Source organism: Neopelma chrysocephalum, unplaced genomic scaffold, assembly GCF_003984885.1.
Source record: "Neopelma chrysocephalum unplaced genomic scaffold, ASM398488v2 Primary Assembly neopelma1_25, whole genome shotgun sequence".
Taxonomy (NCBI): domain Eukaryota; kingdom Metazoa; phylum Chordata; class Aves; order Passeriformes; family Pipridae; genus Neopelma; species Neopelma chrysocephalum.
The window spans coordinates 43074528-43094119 of record NW_020897694.1 but is presented as its reverse complement, the minus strand read 5'-3'; positions in this window follow the sequence as shown (position 1 = coordinate 43094119).

Below are 19592 nucleotides of genomic sequence, written 5' to 3'. Positions count from 1 at the left end.
TCAAAAACACATGGTAGCTTCCGAGGATTCATGGAACAAATTCAGAGTTCTACGGTTCTCCTTGGTTCAGGGTTAAAAATCACTGTTTGTGTTCATTAAACACGGTGACTTCCTCATTGAAAATAAAGCTAATAGTATTCTTTGGAAGCAATAAATATCAGAATTATGGTTTCACAATGAAAATATCCAGTATTTCACAGAAAAAAAACAGGTATTAAAACATATAGTTTTGTTTAAATTGTTTTCTGGAGGGCAAAACAAGAAAAGCAAAAAACATGGTTACTGTTTATATACATTCATATTTTACTTGCTTCTGTTTACCTACTTATTCATAGGAAACTGGTATTCAGTGTAATAATTTTGCCATTCACTTCTTCAGGCTTTATATCAAGTTATTAGATAAGTTGGATATTTTATTTCTTAGATGTCACTTTAAAACTTTAACCTGAACCTCATCACCTGAAATCTGCATAGCCAGTTGAGATGCAACTTGGTACATGAATATTATGACACAAATCTGTGTCAAAGCAACCCCTGCACTGTTAGGCAATTTCCAGGCACTGTATTTCAATGTTGACTTGGTTACTGTGTGTTGACTCATGTCAAAATTCCTCAACACCTTATATGGTCAAATAATACTGCCTGTGAACCATTAAGCAGTAAGTCTTGCCATACTTTGCTGAAGTCATGGAGCAATAAAAAAAATCATTCTTCCTTCATTCTTCCCTCATCTTCCCTCACTATTCCCTCGTCTCCCACTAGGTGGTGAAAAACGATACTCAGAGGTGCAGCTTTTCATTGAAAGAAAGAAATAAATGTATTATCTTTGGTGAAACTACACTGGATCATAAAATCATAAGATCATAGAATCATAGAATGATTTGGGTTCTAAGGGACCTTAAGATCATCTAGTTCCAAGACTGCTGCCATGGGCAGGGACACTGTTCACTAGACCAGGTTGCCTCATCCAACCTGACCTTGAACACTGCCAGGGATGGGGTATCCACAGCTTCTCTGGGCAACCTATTCCAGTGATAATCCAGGAGATTGGCTGTAAAGCAACTATAATTGCTGAACTGTCTAAGAGGAGGATCTCAAATTTAAAGTAGGACACTGAGAAGTGACATGAAATTTGCATAGTGTGGTATGAAAGCATGCAGAAGAAATAGTCTCAACAGGTTATTGTGCCAGTAACAGTTTAGTGTTGGGCAGTTGACACAGATGAGAAAAAAATAAATCACCATTTAATGAATGTCTCAAATTCTATTTTTCTCCCCTTCCAAGTAACTTTAAAGGCTGCATATCAACATGCAGATAAAATTTAAAGAATAAAGTTATGCATTTTCTTGCCTTAATTTTTATACAGATTATGAACAAAGAGAGACTTTGAGATCTTTATATAACCTTACATTATGTGATTGCTCAAAACTGAATCCCAGTCTTCTAAGTCTGTACCTCAATTGCTAATGCCCCAGGATGCAGAACAGTCTTTCCTGTTCTGCACCCTCAGATACTGGCACTCATAGAAAAGTAAATGGTCAGGATAGAATGGGATAGAGATAAAAGTATTTGTGGTCCAATTCACAGAAGTGATTTGAAACCTAATTGGGATCTAGGCAGTCATCTGAAGTGAATGAAAGATCATGGAGCCTGAATACATCTGTGGGCAACGTATTTTGGTTCCAGATAATCTATGCCTTATGTCCATGATGGCTAGCCACAGTCTATCAAGATTGATCATATCAGGTCTAATGTCTTTCTTATGTGGCTTCATTGCCACTGCATACCAAAAGCAATATAGCCAACACAGTGCAGCCCTGAAACAAATCTACTGAGCTTTGCCGAGCCTCTATCAGCAAAAACCTGACTGCACTGTAGTGTGGGTACAGTACAAAAAGAGCTGAGTTTAGGTCTGGTGAACTAAGCTCAAATCCAGAGCAGTGGTATTACTTAGACTGTCCCACTTCATCTTGGTTTAGAAAGAGCAGTCAACAGGAGGCACAAACCTAACACACGCAGGTACAGTGAAGTGCCACGTTCCACAGAGCCCGTCAGTCCCGACTCCTCAGTCCAGATTCTGACCACGTGCTGGCAACTATGCGTCAGAAGGTAATCTTGGTGTGCACTGTCCCTCAGTGTTCTCCTAGTTTGTTGATATAGTTCTCATTCTGAAGAAAAACACCCTGTTCCTGAAAACCCTGCTCTAGGTGCTCATGGATGCAGAACACAGGGCTGTGCAGGCAAACCCTCTGTGGATCTCGTAAAGGGCAACTTGGCTCTGCACAGTCTGCAATTTGCCACATGTATCTGAACTACTGAGATAAGGAAATTAAATTTAAAACTGGGGGGATAGTCCATCCTATGGGTGAGGGGTGGTATTGATTTTTTTTTCATGGGAACAGACATGTTGTGAGCGATTCCTTCCAAAGCAGTAAGAAGAAAATCCATCTATCAGATAGAATCAGGCATTTTCAAATCAAGCTTTTAAGCAGAAATAGGAGCACACTGTAAAGCTCAGACCCATTTTTTCCACTTAGGGAGAGGTGATAGTGCTCCAGCTCAGAACCATCCTACCTCTTCCTTATGATTTCTACATATTAGAATAATTTATCAAACTCAGTGGAGAAAGAAGTTTGGGTCTGTTTTTCTTCATTTGGCTTGTGAGTGTTTTTCAGATGGGGATCAAAACAAACCATATCCTGCCCCTGTGGAAAATACATTTATACTCAAGATATGCAAAACAGGATATGAAAAAATTCTGGAGAAAAAGTACAGCACTGCTGATACATGCGGTTCTGGTATAAATCATTCCTCAGCTCTGGGATTCATGTTGGAAACTACTCAGATAGATGATTTGATGCTTCAGAACTCCAAAGGAATAAATAGTAATGAGAACAAAAAGACACTGATTTACAGTGAAAATGAAGTCATATGTTTACACTGAAGGAGTCTAGTCTTCATCAGGATCTGTAATTGTAATGTATAATCTACTTTGGGTTTATATCTAGTAAATGACAGAATTATGATACAGTTATTCCATCAGAGCTTTCCAGTTTGGTCATGTACTGAAACTTCCTAGTTCATCAGCAACAACACTGACTTACTTTTTATTTTATTTAGCTGTTGTTTGCTTCCTTTTACTGTTTCTTTGCCTTTATTTTGAAGTTTATTCATGGGTGGTCATTTTGTTAAAGTTACTTAAAAGAGCAGCATTTTTGACCAGATCAAATGTAAATAAGTGGCATAAATGTATAAAAATAAAGCATTATTCGAGTAGGACATAAACTACTGACACAAGTATCTGTGTGATCTTGATCTACTTTTTAATACAAATTTCATGTGGCCACTCCATAGTTCCTGTTATGTTTTTGCCTATAGCTCTGCGATATAGGCAAGAGCTGCGTAAAAGCAATAATAAAACTAGCTTTTCACTTTCTCGTAAATAGATCTTTTCATGCCAGACAGAATTTGGAGAATGTACTTGTCCCTAAACGACTAATATTGTCAATTGGATTTCCCACTAATGAATTGATGATGTTTATAAAACATCATCTCTCACCCACTGTGTGTACACCATAACATCAGTACAGATGCTGTCACTTCTGACTGTGCCTTTTCAGTAGACATCTTCTCAAAGTTTAATCTAATATGTAAAACTAGTTTTCCTGTCTTACAACTGAGAAGGACTAATCCCAAAGAAATAGTTAGGTCCTAAGAGTTATACAGTGTCATGATTAATGTTTTAACTGCTTGGTCCTGGAATTGTACCTGAAAATTAGTTAAGTATTTAGGTTCCATGAATTAAACTTGAGATGTGATTAGGCTAGGCTGAAGGCTCTTTTCCTGCTGAGGGCTAGTCAAGACAGACTGTTGAAGGCTGAATGGTCCTGAACTACTGTTATTGAAGGCTGAATGGTCCTGAACTACTGTTATTGCAGGCAACTTTTCTGATATGGTACAGATTGGAAACACCTACCGAGAATGGATGATTTCATGTTATGCTTGAATTATTAAATAAGGCTGATATCCTTTTTGCATCTAACTGTGCAGTAGAAAATAGATGTGCTAAATAAGTCTGCAAGGAACTTTGTTAATCACCTTCATTTCCTGTTTTTGCTTCATCCAGACTCAATTTTCCACCTCTCAGAAAAATCCCCCTAAACAAAACATTCATAAAGGCTCAGGTCTGAAATTCAACAACTTATTTTCTGTCAAGTTATAAGTTGAATATGGGCTAAAATTCTTAGAGCCTTTCGTATTTTGATCAGAAGAAAAGCTCTAACTAGAGTGCCTGAAGTCCTGTTTTAGGGTCCAGCATTCTTATTGAAATCAATCCCTTAGAAGTAGATCTTAGCAAGAATCAACTTCTTTCATTCTGAAAGAATGTGGAATAGTGATAATTAAACATAACATGAATATATTATAGCAATGAAACTTATAAAAAATAAGAAACAAAATCTATTAATCAAATAACTTTTAAATGCTTTCCTAGCCATATAGAACCACTTTGTGGGCTTCTAAAATCTAAAGTGCCTAATGATTTCAAATATTGTAAGACAAACTTGAGAATCTTGAGTAACTTTTAACAAAGAAACTGTCGGCATCAAGAGTTGCCAAAGGCAGCTCTTTCAGATATTTGGATTGTAGGACAGAAGAGATGCTTTTATGGATGCCTCAGTGTTTTCTCCTGTCTTTGTACGGATTTGTGTTTGGGTGGTAAAGGAAATTTTCCTCAGATCTTTCTATTTTCTTTTCTTTCACAAGATGTTAGACACATTTTTTGCCATGATCTTTGATCTTATTGATATAAGCACCTTAAAACATGATGAGAGACCAGCAAGTACCCACAGAGTTAATTTACCCATTGAAATTACTTTCAACTCTGACACAAACTCTTCCATATGCTCCTCTTTAATATATGAAATCCCATCAAAGTCTTTGTAGAGCAGCGATGGCAACAAGGTTACTAAATCCAGTATGTTGGACTAAGATAGAGGGAATCTTGTACACGAAAAATGACCTTGCAAACACAAAGAAACATCCCACGCAGTAGATTGTGGGACTGTGTAACTTCATTATCCCTTTATCCTGAGCACATGATAGCAACTGTCAGTCAGCTGTAAGCACCTTGCACCTGAGCAAGAAAGAGCTTTCAAAAATTTTTCTATCAGCTTCATCAGTTAGCATTTAGGAAAGCTGAGCTGACATTAGGCTAAATGACTTTTGCGGATCACAATTTTGAAGTGTATATTCCCATCCCTCTCCACAGAACATGCTCGGATCCAGTGTATTTTCTTTTCTTAGGTTTGCCTTTATCAGTAATTCACATTTTAATTAAATCAAAGAAAGTCCTTTATTTTTCAGTTTAATTTCTAGTTTGTTTTTCAAACCTGTTTGCTGTTACCTTCTTTCTTTGACTTGTGCTCCCCTCGTACTAACTTGTGAGGTGACTAAGTCCTTCATAATCTGTAAAGCAAAAGGAGAAACTGAATCATGCAGCTTGACTTCTTGAATATAAGAAGGTAAATAGGTAGACAGAAGGAGAGAGAGGTACACAGATATATAGAAGGAAGGAAAGAGGGAAGGAAGGAAGGAAGGAAAGCAAATTACGGATGTTATTACAAAGGCAGTATACAGATAAAATATACTGTATAATTTCAGTTTTTTAAAATACTTTCTTTATATTCATCTGTAGAACTTGCTCTTGACATAAGAAGCAAATATATCTTCATAAGAACAATGTTAAAGTTTGTCTTCAGTGTTATTAAACAGAAGTCTTATACCAGTTTTCAGCATTCTGGCAGTGATTACAGTCAGTGAGTCAGTACCAGAATAAGACATATAGCAGAACACACAGACATTGGGCAGTATTTTCTCCTGTTCTTAAGATATATTTTATCTTTATGTCAGGTAGGAAAACATGAGGAGTATTATTTTAGTCCCTGTCCTTAGATTCCCTTTCTTTTAAAGACTAAAAAAAAATAATTATCTTGTATAAGCATTTATATTCCAAACTTAAAAGGCAAAATGAAACCCAGTGTCCCATTAGTGTTACATTTAAAATTACTTACGCTCTGTTTAGGGTTATTAATTTGAGCTTGTAATTATAATTGGTGATCAAATAGAAAAACATCTGTTGTTTTAAAACTTTAATTCTCTTTCTGTTTATCATATTCATCTTCACACCTTTCCATTTCTGACTCCTGATTCCAGTTTATTCTCCTCAAGCAGAGTCATCCTAGTACTCTTCTACCCTTCTATCCCATCTCTCTGCTCTAACGTTTTCCCTTCAACTGCCTCAGTCTCCCCAGCTCAGCTTAGCTCTTCACTTGTACATCCATGAAGGCTCATGGACTTCTCACAGAGGCTCAATAGTTGTTCAGTGAAGACTCAACCCAGAAATGTCCAGTGTGGATGAAAATGGATGAAAATGGATGAAAGTCTTAGTTCACAAAGCATAGTACATACAGTGGGGACAGCCCCAACAGGGTGGTCTCTCCATCACCACAACATTTTCTAAATCCTCAAAAGAACTTGATCCTTATTTTGAGAAAAATATAATAACCGTATCATTTGAAATTGGCAACTAGAAAATGGGTAATTTTAAAAAGCTCTAATGTAACTCACAGCTGGAAGTCTCTGAATCACTTTCTGTTTTTCAGGTGTTCATATGTTTCCTTAATGGTTTCAGTCTGCTACAGAAAATGTCAGAAAAAGCTACCAAGGTTTTTATTCAGTGGAAAGTACAGATTCCTGTGAATCTACTTGGATTAGTTTAGTTTTCTATGACCATGTGAACATTCTGCAGGTCTTGAATTCGGTATGATCAAGGGGCTTGTAATAAATTGGGATATATTGACAGCCTTCATCCTTCTGCTCCTTGCTTTTTCTGATTGAGATAGGAGAAAAGGAAGAGGATAAAAATGGAAGGAGAAAGATGGACTTTTTTGCTATTTTCCTCAGGTGCTGCTGGTTGATGCTGTCAGGGTGTAGACTGAACCTCCAACTTGATACACAATCCCAGTACACTTCAGAAGCAGATTAGAGAGTGGCCAAACACACCAATAGCCAGCTTGGGAGCATAGCATGGTGATGGGCATTATGGTACTTAATTCATCAGCAATAGGCAGGTTATCTGGCTAGAGCTGTTGGAGGATTCTTCCATCACAGCAGCGCCAGGGTTCTTGATCAGCGTCCCTCAGTGTAATCCCAGTACTTTAAAGTCAGTAGAAAAAAAAATCTCAGCAGCTTCTCTGTATTTGCATCAGGTTTCTAACTTCTGTAATATTGTTGACCATATTTGTTAGTCAAAAGCAAGCTGGCTTGACAGCGTGCATAAAAACTAGTAATTCTTTTCAGTTAAAAAGCATATTGCTCTGAATATCTGATTTTTTTCCCTTTTTTTTAATATGCAGTAGATGAAATAGAAAAATACACGTTTAACATTCAGTTTTTGAATGAATTAATGTACTGCTGTTGATTTACCAATTAGTTGGTTTTCTAGACTTAGAATCATAGAATAGTTTGGGTTGGAAGGGACCTTTAAAAAGCTGTCTAATCCAAGGCCCCTACAATGAGCAGGGACATTTTCAACTACATAAGATTACTCAGAGCCCTACCCAACTTGAATGTTTCCAGAGATAGGGCAACCCATGCCAGTGTTTCACCACTCTCATTGTAAAAAATCTTTTCCTGGCTTGTTCAGGTCCCTCTTCTTCCCTCACTGGTGGTGGGGTTTTCATATGAGCAAAAGGATTTCCACAGAGAAATCAGCCACTGTGTAGAAAAAAAGTGTTTAGTAATTGCATTCTTTACAGCTGGCAATAGTTTGGCTGGAAGAGGCAGGCTAGGTTCTTTACAACTTGCTGAGGATACCAAGATGTCTGATTGTTGTATCTGAGGATCCCTTTCAGGGCCTTAAAGCTTTATTGTGTCCTCCTAAATATTCTGGTACTCAATGGCCACTTTTGAAAGGTTACAGTATCAGACCTCTTTTCATCCCTTACAAGCTCCTTTCTCTACCACTTATTGTTTTCCTCTTGAAATCTCACTTTCTCTACAAAAAGCACCTTAGAAGAGCTCTCTTTAGAAATAAGATAAGAATACAACAGTTGGGAATCGAAACAAAGGTCTCTAAGACCCTGGGAGGTCCCTGGTGTGAACAGAACGAGTCCCAGATGGAGTATGGGCCACATTCGAAACTTAGTTTATCCTACCATATCCTTTGCTAGCATGTCATCTAGATTATTCCAAGGGACTTGGCAGGTTGTGCGAGACTGGAGGTTGCAGTTTGCTAATAGTGGTCTAATTACATTTTTGTCTATAGGTCTCAACACTCATTAACATCTGGTATTATTGGTATTTTCAATTTCTTTGCACTTCTCTGGAGCCAGTTAACTAAAAATTGAAATATGTTGGGTTTTTATGTCCAAACTGACACATTCACCATTGTTTTACTCTTACCTTCATAGAAATTCTCATACTAATCTAAGTTTTCTAACATAAGATTTGTTGTTGTTGTTGTTGTTACTATAATTAAATAAATTATTTCTGTGTTCATTTGTAAGTAATTCCAATAATTGTAGCTACTGAATTTACATTGTTTAAAAATGGAAACAGGAAAAACCAACCCTAGCAAAATGCAGTTTTGGGTCTCTGCCTAGATAATCACGAATTCTGCCAAGAAAAGATGAAGTATTTTGTTTTCAATACATTAGAGGCTAGGCCAAGAATTATATAAGGTAACTTCATTTTTATGGTGAATGCATTTGAAGCAGTGTGGATTTCAAAAGAACTCCGTGACAGTTTACTGGACATGTAAGAGGAGAATAAAGCAGGAGATTCTAGGTCAAATCATCTCAGAGCCTCGTGATAGGTCTCATTTACAGCCTTACATTATGTATTTCATATGTATGAAATACACTATGTATTTCACACCAGAAATATTAGGCCTGAAAGGAGAGCAAAATAACATAGCTGAGGTGCAGTTTTATGACTATGAAGGAGGATTTTTGCACTAAGTTTCAATGCCTTTTTTTACATTAATCTTTAAAATGCACAGCACTTTCAGAGTTTCTGAAATTTTCACTTCTCCCTAAACCCAAGTGTATTGTTACATATTGGTTGCCCTAAAAGATATATAGATGTTCTTCAACCTTTCTGAGATGATTTTTCCCTAAATAACTTTTTGCTTTGTTATTTCAACAAAACCAACATTTTTCAACAACAACAATAAACTCATCCTGGTGACACCATGGTTTAAAGCTCAATGACTTGTTTTTTGATTGTCAGTATTTCTCCTTAAGATACTCTCAGAAACACCTTTAATGCTTGTTTTAAAACTATGATGTTCAGAATTCTGTTTTGACGGAATGATTGAAAACACCATGTTGAATTTACAAAATAAAAATGGTTGTCCCAGAGAGTATATTCAAAGCATTTTGCTTCAAAAGGTTTTTTGTTTATATCAAAATACACTCTTTTTTTTTTTTTAATTTGCAGAGAAATTTAGCTAAATCATCATGTAAAAGATGGCTTCTTTCCCAAACACATATAAACATGAACTTTGGAAAGAAAGAACCCAAAACATTGGAACATAAAGGCATCTATTTTTTTCCAAATGTTCAAGTGGTGAATATCTGGTTTAGGGAGATGAAAGTTAGAAAAGTTTGTAGCAAACTTCATTCATCTGATCTTATTATACTTGCAGTATTCTTCATATAATTATGTATGCACAATCCACGAAATTCCAAAATATTCAAAACAAATTTCTGCAAATATGGATATATTTCTGTGATAGTGAACTCAGAATTTAAAAAAAAAAAATTGGTGCAGCACACACATACCATAAAAACACAGCTGAAACATTGCTCTAATTTCTGCAGTTTTAGACGTGTATTTGAGATCAGCCTTATTATGGTTATATGTATGTCTATAAGCACAGAAAAGTTGGCAATCACTGATGTGTTGAACACATCAAATGTGCTTATTATCTATTTGTCAAAAAGTATATGACTTTCCTACTGTCTCTTTGTGGTAAAGTGTCTCATACCACAGCTCTCATCTTCATGATTAGATCTCATCAAAGTGTGATTTTATTCCTCTATCGACTTTTATTTAAAAAAATGCATTTTGTGCATTTTCTCCATCTTCACTTTAAGTATTTGGCTCATACCTAGTCTTTCAGAAATGTTTTAATTTTGGTTTTACCTTTTGTTTGGTGCTGATTTACACATATGTGAAAACCATTCTTGAACTTCTAATTCATGCCCACAGGCTACAACTTCAGTGAATTATAGACACAAATATGAATAAGGGGGATGAGGGAGGAAGATTATTCCTTACATTATGACATGTATTACATGACTGGTCAACAACCTCTAGTTCCCAATCACTATCTGGGAAAGATTCATCAACATACTCAGGTGCTTTTCTTGAGTCACTAGCTCAATTTTCAGCAGTATGTTGATGATCTTCTCTATGGACACACTGAAGTCAAAGCCCTGGTAGATGATTCAGAGTTCACTACTGTTCCTAACCTCTAGTTAACAGTGTATAAAACTATCAGTATCATTAGAAATCTATAGCTGCTCATATTGCTATGATCTGCATAGATAACACAGCAATAAGAATCTTCTCAGCGTTCTTATTTCCAGCACAATAGCGAGCTCATCACAACTTTGCCACCTTAGCACAGAAGCAAAAAAAAAGTTCATAGTAACACAGATGTTCCATAAGGTTTTTTCTGTATGCAAAATAACAGTTCCTGAATTTTTTTCCTGTTTCCTTTGGAAGTGTTTGTTTTCTTTGTAAGACATATCAGATCCAAGTGAAGTTTTCTTCCTCAACTCACAAGACTGTCAGTATGTAGAGGGATTCTAAAGGTATTGCATACCAGGAGGACTGTCTCATCAATTAGAAAGCATAAAGATATTTCTCATAGCCTTCCATAGACTTGAACTTTTCCTTCAAAGCTCAGTAGTATGGGAGGAGTAGGGACAGTCAGAGTATGATGCATGCATGCCTACATGCACAGGGAGAAGAGACATTCTGCATATTTCATTATTTTCTGCTACCGTGCCTTCACAAATTGGTACCTATCATGCCTGCAGTGACAGAAATCAAAAATGTTGCCACCCATAATGTCTCTCGACAGACTCTAGATGCATATTTTAAGCCATTCACGTTCTTTCTATTCAAATTTCTATTGTACTAAGCTCTGAATACATTTTGTAAGCAAAGCTGTTGCTATGAAACTGCACACACAGAAGAATGAAATCTTTTGTGTCTAAGATGACAGTTCATGGCCAGTTTATATGAACTTAAGTTATTTAAAGTATGGCAAATATTTTTCTTTATGTCTGAATTCTCAATAGCAAAATTAAACCTTTTTTCCCTTTCTCAAGTAAAATTTATTTAGTTTCAGAAAGTATTTAAAAGAATTTTTATTTAAATAGTGAAAATATTTCCATTTAGAGAACTTGCAATCCTTGCAGATTTAGTGAGACTCTGTTTGCCTTTCAGCATCTTGATTTTTTATACTACCCTGGATGCTTACCATGTCCCATCTCATTTCTGTAAAAATAGGAGATTTTCATCTATTCTGAGTGTATTAGGAGTGTGGCTGATAATATGCCTTCAATGCATATAAACTTCAAAGACTGCAAGACCTATCACATCATCAAAATGCAATAGAGTATCAAGAATTGAATAACCTGTCAGCAGTCACTGAGCATGAACAACATGAACAAAAAACATTTGTTCTGCAACTGAAAAATGAAATGCCATTATTAGCTTCAAAGTATCTTTTAATTTCTAGTATTTATTTTCCACAATGAAAGCCAGCAGAAAATATTCAAAGCATAGTGTCATTTTGGAGAGCTGATAATGATACAAGTCAGCTTCATCAGAAAACATCAGAAAAATAATTAATTTTAAATACAGGCTGCTTCTTCTTTTTCTTTTTCTTTTTCTTTTTTTTTTTTTTCTGTTAACACAAACAGGATATTTCATTGTTCCGTGCATCGTGAAAGAGTTCCATTTCTTGTAATAATCCTTTGGTGAATAACCAGGTTTCTTGCTAGTTGTCTGTGAAGCAGTGATTGTTTCTGTAAATGTGGTCCAGTTTCAAGTGGATAAATCTAATAGGACAGCAATAGTTACACCAATGTCTCACCTTTTACCTGAGATGATTTTCAATCATTAGTCACAAATTGACAAATTATTTATTAACATAATATAGATCTTCTTTTCTTCTAATTAGTCATCTACATGATACAAAATGTATTATTTTAATTTTCATTATTCAGAAGAAGATTCAAAAATTTTGCATCAAATTCTGTAAAAAAGACACACTAATACATTTAGAAGCTGTGGAACCCAATGTGTACAAGTGCTATGTGTATGCAGGCAGGTGGATGTTTACACATACCTCTGTGATTAGTCAGGTAATATTTTGGTTTTCTATTTGGAACAGGTATATTTGATACAGAATATTGTGCCAGAGCATGATACTAACCCTCCCAAAATGACTGTGGGAAGCTATAAGAAAATTGAAAATCAAACAGAACTAGCCTATTTTGTTGTATTTTATACCTTGTTTCATTGTCTTTTGCATTAAAAGAACATAGTATTTGGCAAGCCAGCTTGGAAATTTATTTTAAAAATAACTAGGCTTTCTTTCTCAGAGAAGACATCAAAATATAGGCAAACTTGACTATCTGAACTATCTATAAGAGTCTGAATTCAAATTTTTTAATTGCCATCTTTTTCTATATGGAAGCAAATCTTGTATGATCAGTATATGGATGTCTCCATGCATTGCTCTTTTTTCCTTATTGTTGTTTATTCTTTGAATTTGTCAGTCTATTAGTCAGTACAGTTCAGCTACATTAAATAAACACTTAAGCATTAAGGAAATTTCTGGATTAAATTTCTGTCTGCACAGAAAAAGCAGACTGAATCTTAACCACAATACTAACACTTAAAACCAAGAGGACCATCAGTATGCTTTAAAGCGAGAAGTAAAATGGCAGATGCAGAAAAGCACATGGTTTGGAAATTTGTGATTGGTAGACCATATTGTTGCACCTAGATAAAATAAAAAGGAAAGAAAACATGGGCCATGTTAGTGTTAGATTAGTTATCTGTTAAAAACCACCTAGAATCATACCAAATAATAATATAAACCCCCCCTCCAAAACCAACAACAAAAAACTAACCACCTCAGTAGTTCACATGATAGGAAAAGTACAATTTAAGTTTCTGTTTATCAGGTACACATACAAATGGCAATAATTACTGCAATACAGAGAAACCAGAAAGCACTATGGAAACCCATGTGGACCAGGAAAATATCCCATGTGGCTGCAATATAAAGAACAAATTCCTGGATGTCACCAATGAGTGTTTCAAACTCTGATCAGTCTATATCCCATTGCAAAAGATACAAATATTTGACTGGTTTTCAGGAACACCCAGGATCCTCTTCAAAATTCTACAGCTGAAGAGGTTGCAATTACATTGATTTGACAATCTCACAGGTTCCAAAAGGCAAAAAAATCTAATGAACTTGTGCTTGCTTAGCAGTAAGAAGGTGATTGACATAAGAAACCTGTTAAAATGAGGTTAAAAAAAGCAACCTTGGTACCTTTGTAAGACATAACAACACAATTAAGGATATCATGCTAAAACCAGGAGGTCAAAGTATACCAGGTGATAGTCCTGAGGAAGAACAAAAGGAAGCTGGCAGGACTGAACAGCAGAGTAAGGGAAAAAGTTTCTTAGAAGTAAAATGGCATTATTTCTGAAACTGAAGCCCTGTCAAACTGTAGAAATATAGAAAGACTCATGTCTTTCTGTAGAAAGACTCATACGTTTGGGTAGATGAAATATGAAAATACAAAAAAACGGGCTAAAAAGTGATCGTAAAATATAACCAGTAAAAAGAACACAAAATTTTAATGAATATTCAGATACTACAGGAGCCAGAGGTCTATCAGAGAACCATTGATGACCAGGAGACAAATTCATACACAAACTCTCATTCTGATACATTATTTTTTCTACTTCTTCTAACCACGGTACAATGTGCTTTAAACTGGCATTATAGCCAAAATTCTCATCTATGTGAGAAAGAAAATGTTCTTTTTATAACACAAGTAGCAGAGATTTGATTTCAGCGAGGAGCAACTGGAGTACCATTTTTTGACGTAAAATGCAGTTATTGGCAATGAGCTGAGATTGAATTACTGATTAGTTTTTGCTGAATTACAATATTTTTTAAAAATTTATTTATTGAAACTTCATTCTCATTTTTTCAGAACGGATCTTTCCTTCTGGAATACGTATTGAATATTAGGCCTAAATTCACAATACTTTTCTATACTTGATGAACATTGAAAAGTATTATAAACTGCCAGGAATAGAGAATATTTGCTCACTCATTATTTACTCAGGGACATGTTTTTTCTTCTTTTCTTCTTCTTTTCTTCTTTTCTTCCTTCCTTCCTAAAAGCAATATAAATCAAAATACTCGGAATTTATCATTACTACATTCCTACAAATGGTTTAGCTGTTCAGCTGATGTCAATTAATATGGAGTTTGAGGTAAAATTTTTTTTTAAATCTGAAACAGACAGCCATAGAAAAACCAGCATGCCTATGTGTCTGACATAGCTGCAAAAGAAAGTCCTCATGTCTAGCATAATTTGTTTAATAAATCTTTTTCTGTGGTAATATATATCTGAAATTAAACTAGTAGATGTTCTCCCCCTTGTGATGTGGTCGTGTAAATGGAAATGTCAATGTTTTGGGGGTAATGCTGGATCCACCCTTGAGTTATTATACTGAGTGCAGATTTGCCAAAATCTTGCAAGAACAAGTGCTGGTCATCACACGAGTCTCTTGAGCAGATTGCATATTGGATATCAACACTCCTTTGTTTTCTGCTAAAGCTGTTGTTCCATTTCCTTTGTCTAAAAAGCCTTAAATAGGAGCTTGACTTTTCTCAGCTTTTTACAGCATGGATGGGAAAGCTGCAGAGAGAGAGTTGACACCTGTCATGGTAATGTTTTATGATATATTGACATTCTTCTATAACTGCAGGCTAACTTTTGTTTACATTTCTTAGAAATTTGACATTATACTAACAGCCTTCACTCATTTGTCATATCATTATTCCTTTTCCATTTGCTTTGGTTATAGAGCTAATATTAAATCAGTATGGACCTCCCATACATTTTTTTCTTTAACTTAATTGTCACATTCTTCTTTCACTGTCTCATGGTCAAAATGTTTTTCAATATTTCTTATAATGCTCAATCTTCCTACTCGTAGGACACTACTCTGGTCTCAACAGAAAGGTGAGGAGGTAACTATCCCAAATAACTAAAATATGGGGGCCAAGATACCTTGTGACATACATAAAACTGATGTTTCTGTCTTTGGTTTGAATTCAAGAATGCCAAAGAGTACCTCCTGCATCTCAGATGCTTGTCTCTTTCACTGAGCTATTTGCTGTTCTGAGAAGGACTTCAAAGGGTGTTCAAGAAAAAAACCTCGGAGATCCTTGGGCTCATTGAAATGAGGATATTTTCAACTCTTCAAAGCTTTCACTACAAAAGAAAATATTTTAACATCTAGTTCAATTTAGTAACTCCTACTTTCAGAATTTATTGTTGCAACAATCTTGGTTTTGTTCCTTTTTTTTCCCCACTGTTAATTATGAGTCTTCTGGTCTATATGCAAAAGGAAAAAATTCAGGAGCAGCTGTGTGAAGTTCTTTCCAGCAACAGCTGGCTTACAAGCCGGGAGGAATAGGTGCTAAAAATGGTTGTCTCACTCACTTGAGTCCAAGTATACTCCCTTGCTATATTTTAATGTTAAAGTTTCATTTAGCAAAGTTAAACGATATGCTTGGTCCAGCTATAACAGAAATTCTTGAATTTAAAACAGTCACTAGTGAAGCATTAAGCAGTTTAGAAGCAAGGTGCAATCATGAAAGCCAGAGTCATCATCTGTTCCTGGCAGACAAGTTCACCCTTTTATCTCTGTTGTCACTGTCATTGGGACGAGGAAGCCTATTTTTGCTTCCTTTTGTGAGAACAATTTAATTATTTGTATTCCATGAAGTGAAGAGATCTTCCTGGGTTTTCTGGGAAGCCCAACAGAGTAGAAGTACTAGTAGTAACAGCTGTGTGAAATGTAGGCAGAGAAAGTATGGACTAGTGGCTGGTGTGAATAGAGATTTTTGTAACTATTTGGGGATGTGTTTTTACTGTCTCACAGCAAAGACACTGAAAATTCTTTGTATATTTGTTATATATCAGGGATGATCAGTAAGTCCTATAGTGTATAGACAGTATCATTTTTTATTCTTTTGTAAGTTGCATATGAAATATCCACAACAGCCTTCATGCAACAGCTAACCCATCAGATGCAAAGCCAACAGCTTCATGATGACCTTTCAACAGGAACTGACCAAGATAGAGCGAAGTCAGTATCTGTTGGCTATTCAAACAGTGTATCAGTTTGGTCTGGCTTTCTTGCCAAGTCCAAGCTGTCCCCTCCCCCCTCCTGCTCTTTCAAGCAAGGAAAAAAACGAACTACAGAAAAACTGAAAGAAGCCCTAACGAAACGGGATTATATCAAAAATATATATTTGCATATATTTACAATTATATATACAATTTAAATATATTGTACACACAATAGGGAGCTCCCGAGGGGAAAAAAGGGAAAAGGGAGGGGTGAAACACGGATAAGAAAAACCCAAAACAAATATCCTCCAAATATACACCGTTAATGGAGAGCTAGTGAATAAATAAATAAAAAAACCCCCGAATTAAATTCTTCCCTGAACGAGATAGCAGAACTGTGCAAAGCACCAGCCAACTCCCCCATGCCTCCCGGAGGGACCAGAGATAACGGCGGGTCCAAGCAGGCAGGGCTTGGCCTATACAAGCAAAGACCATCTGCAGAGAGACCTGTTGTCTTCAGCCACCGGAAGAGAGAAGAGAGCGAGCTCTCTTATCTGCGCCTTTTTTATATGTTGTGTTACGCTAAAGGATGATATGGAATACTTCCTTAGATTTCTGACCCCCATTGCTAAGGAAGGCCTAAAAAAATCGAAAACCTAACCCACTACAAACAGCAACTGGGAAAAAAAAAAAAGCAAACCACAACACTCAAGTATAATCAGTTTTCATGGTCTGCATTAAGGAATATTTTATTACCTTAAAATACTGGTTTTGTTGCCAAAATTGGAAACTAATTACTGCAAAAAAATTTTAGGATGAGCAGAGGTAATGTTTCTTCTTAGGGAAGGTTTTCTTCCAGATATATTATTTTATTTTTTTTTACTTTAATAAACAAGGATTGCATTGATTTAATGACATTGATTTAATACACTTGGAGAGCAGAAGATGAAAGAAAAATTAATATTGTACCTAAGCATTATCAAAAGTGCCTTATGGCTTGAAAACTGTGCACAGACATAACAACCTTAACTATAGTTTTATTATTTTTATTATACCAGGATTTGGCAGCTTGGGGAAAATTTGTATTTTTTTCCATTAACTTCTCAAGTGAAACAGATTCCACTTTCCTCAGAAGACAGGCCAATAAAACACAGCCTTTGTTCTAAGAAAATGAGAACAGAAAAAATTAATATTGGAGTACAAATTATTAGACCGTTGCAAAATAACCTTTCCTTGAACCAAAGAATGGCTACCTGTATTTAGTTTTGCAGAAATAACTGAATCCCATCAGGTAGTATTTATGAACAAAATATAGTTGAGAAGCTAATCATTAAGAGATTACTTATTGTGAAGTTCACCCCTGAAAAAAACCTTTGTGTTTCTGAGTTACCTTTGGGTTTTCCAGATCCTGATCTATAAATACAGTTCACCTGTGCTTTGATTTCAGCTCACCACGAGGCCTCAGTGCAATTAGGAGCTCATACTTAATGCCTTAGACTATGAAGGAATGAAACCTGTTAGACTGATCCAATCTAGGTGTTCTGAGGTGTTTCCACTGTCCTGTAAAACACTGCAGTGTTTGTAGAGTTCAGTTCTAGTGTTTCGTCCCAACTCCACCCCAAGAATCGTGGACTGTCTGTGGTCTCTTGTCTGTGCCCCTGAAATGGGAGAAACTTATTTAAAGTGTCCTCATTGTCATCCAAAACTCCTTTGCATTTATACTCAGTGAGTAGCACAGAGCACAATACCTGAACTGCTCCATTCCTGACAGAATTACACAGGTAAAATCAGTGGTCTAATCTGCCACATAAGGAAAAAATAAGTAAGTCTGCAACGCACTGCCATGTGGGTCCAGAATCTTCCTTTTATGTTAGTTTCTCAACATTTCTGTAAATTGTTACAGTACGTTGTCAAATTAGTTACAGAGTCCTGAGATTTCTTTGCCACCCATCTCTTCTTGAAATCATTTCATCATGTACACTTCATGAATCATTTCACAATGCAGGTCTTCCTCCAGCATTGGCCCACTCTGTGATAATATCTCTTTTGAGAAGTTTCTGATGCCTTCCTATAATACTACAGTGACTTTTTTCTCCTTCTCAAAAAATTCTTTGGCTCAGTTGCAAAGTTTTTACTACAGAAAAGACACATACATAATTTGAAAGAGAAATGCTGTTACAGAACAATCCCATATTCTTTCAATTATGACATAAAAAAGCAGTCAAGAAAATAGACTTTTGCACAGAATATTTTTGGGGATGTAAATAGCCCTGAGACTGGGAAACTGACAAAACTGAAGCCTCCATTCTAAATACTTACAGCCTTCTCCATGTACCAAATATTAGTCTTGAATTAGTATTAAAAGATGGTTGAAAATAGAAAATAAGACCCACTTTTTGCCATTTTTAAATTACTGTCTTTTATCTTCACCGTGTGGAAAGGTGAAGTAATTTCCTATGGCTACATATTATCAACTTACTGGAGAACTGGTTTCTGTCAAGGTCATACATCTGTTTGATTTTTGGGGAAAGTTGTTGTGACTTTCAGGAGATGAGACAAGTTATGGCAGATGCAGCAGGAGATCCAGGAGACAGAAACATCATAGTTAATAATACTTTTATGACATTAAAATCTTATGTACATCTTCCAGTCCACATTTATTTTGTATGCAATTCCAAATGGATATTTTTTACATCCCATTTTGGCATGGTGGGGGGCAGTAAATCTGTCACTATAAAACAAGCACAAATTAAGGCAATTTTCCTGTAAACGTCTTATTGTTCATACTTCTAGTTGGTGTATATCCCTTCATCTTAAGAAGCACCATTATTTTTCCCATGTCTTTTTATTTTAGTAAAAATTAGGAAAAAAAATACTGTCTGACAGTGTGGCACATATTTAGCACTCTCAAGGATTTCTTACAGTGATTTTTAAAATTAAAAAGTTTTTTTTCATTGCTTGTGTCATGGTTTAACCCCAGTGGACAGCTCACCCAGCTGCTTGCTCACTTCCCCCTGCTGGGATGGAGGAGAGAATCAAAAGGCCAAAAATGAGAAAACTCACAGATTAAGACTGTTTAATAGGTAAAGCAAAATCCACATGCACAAGCAAAGC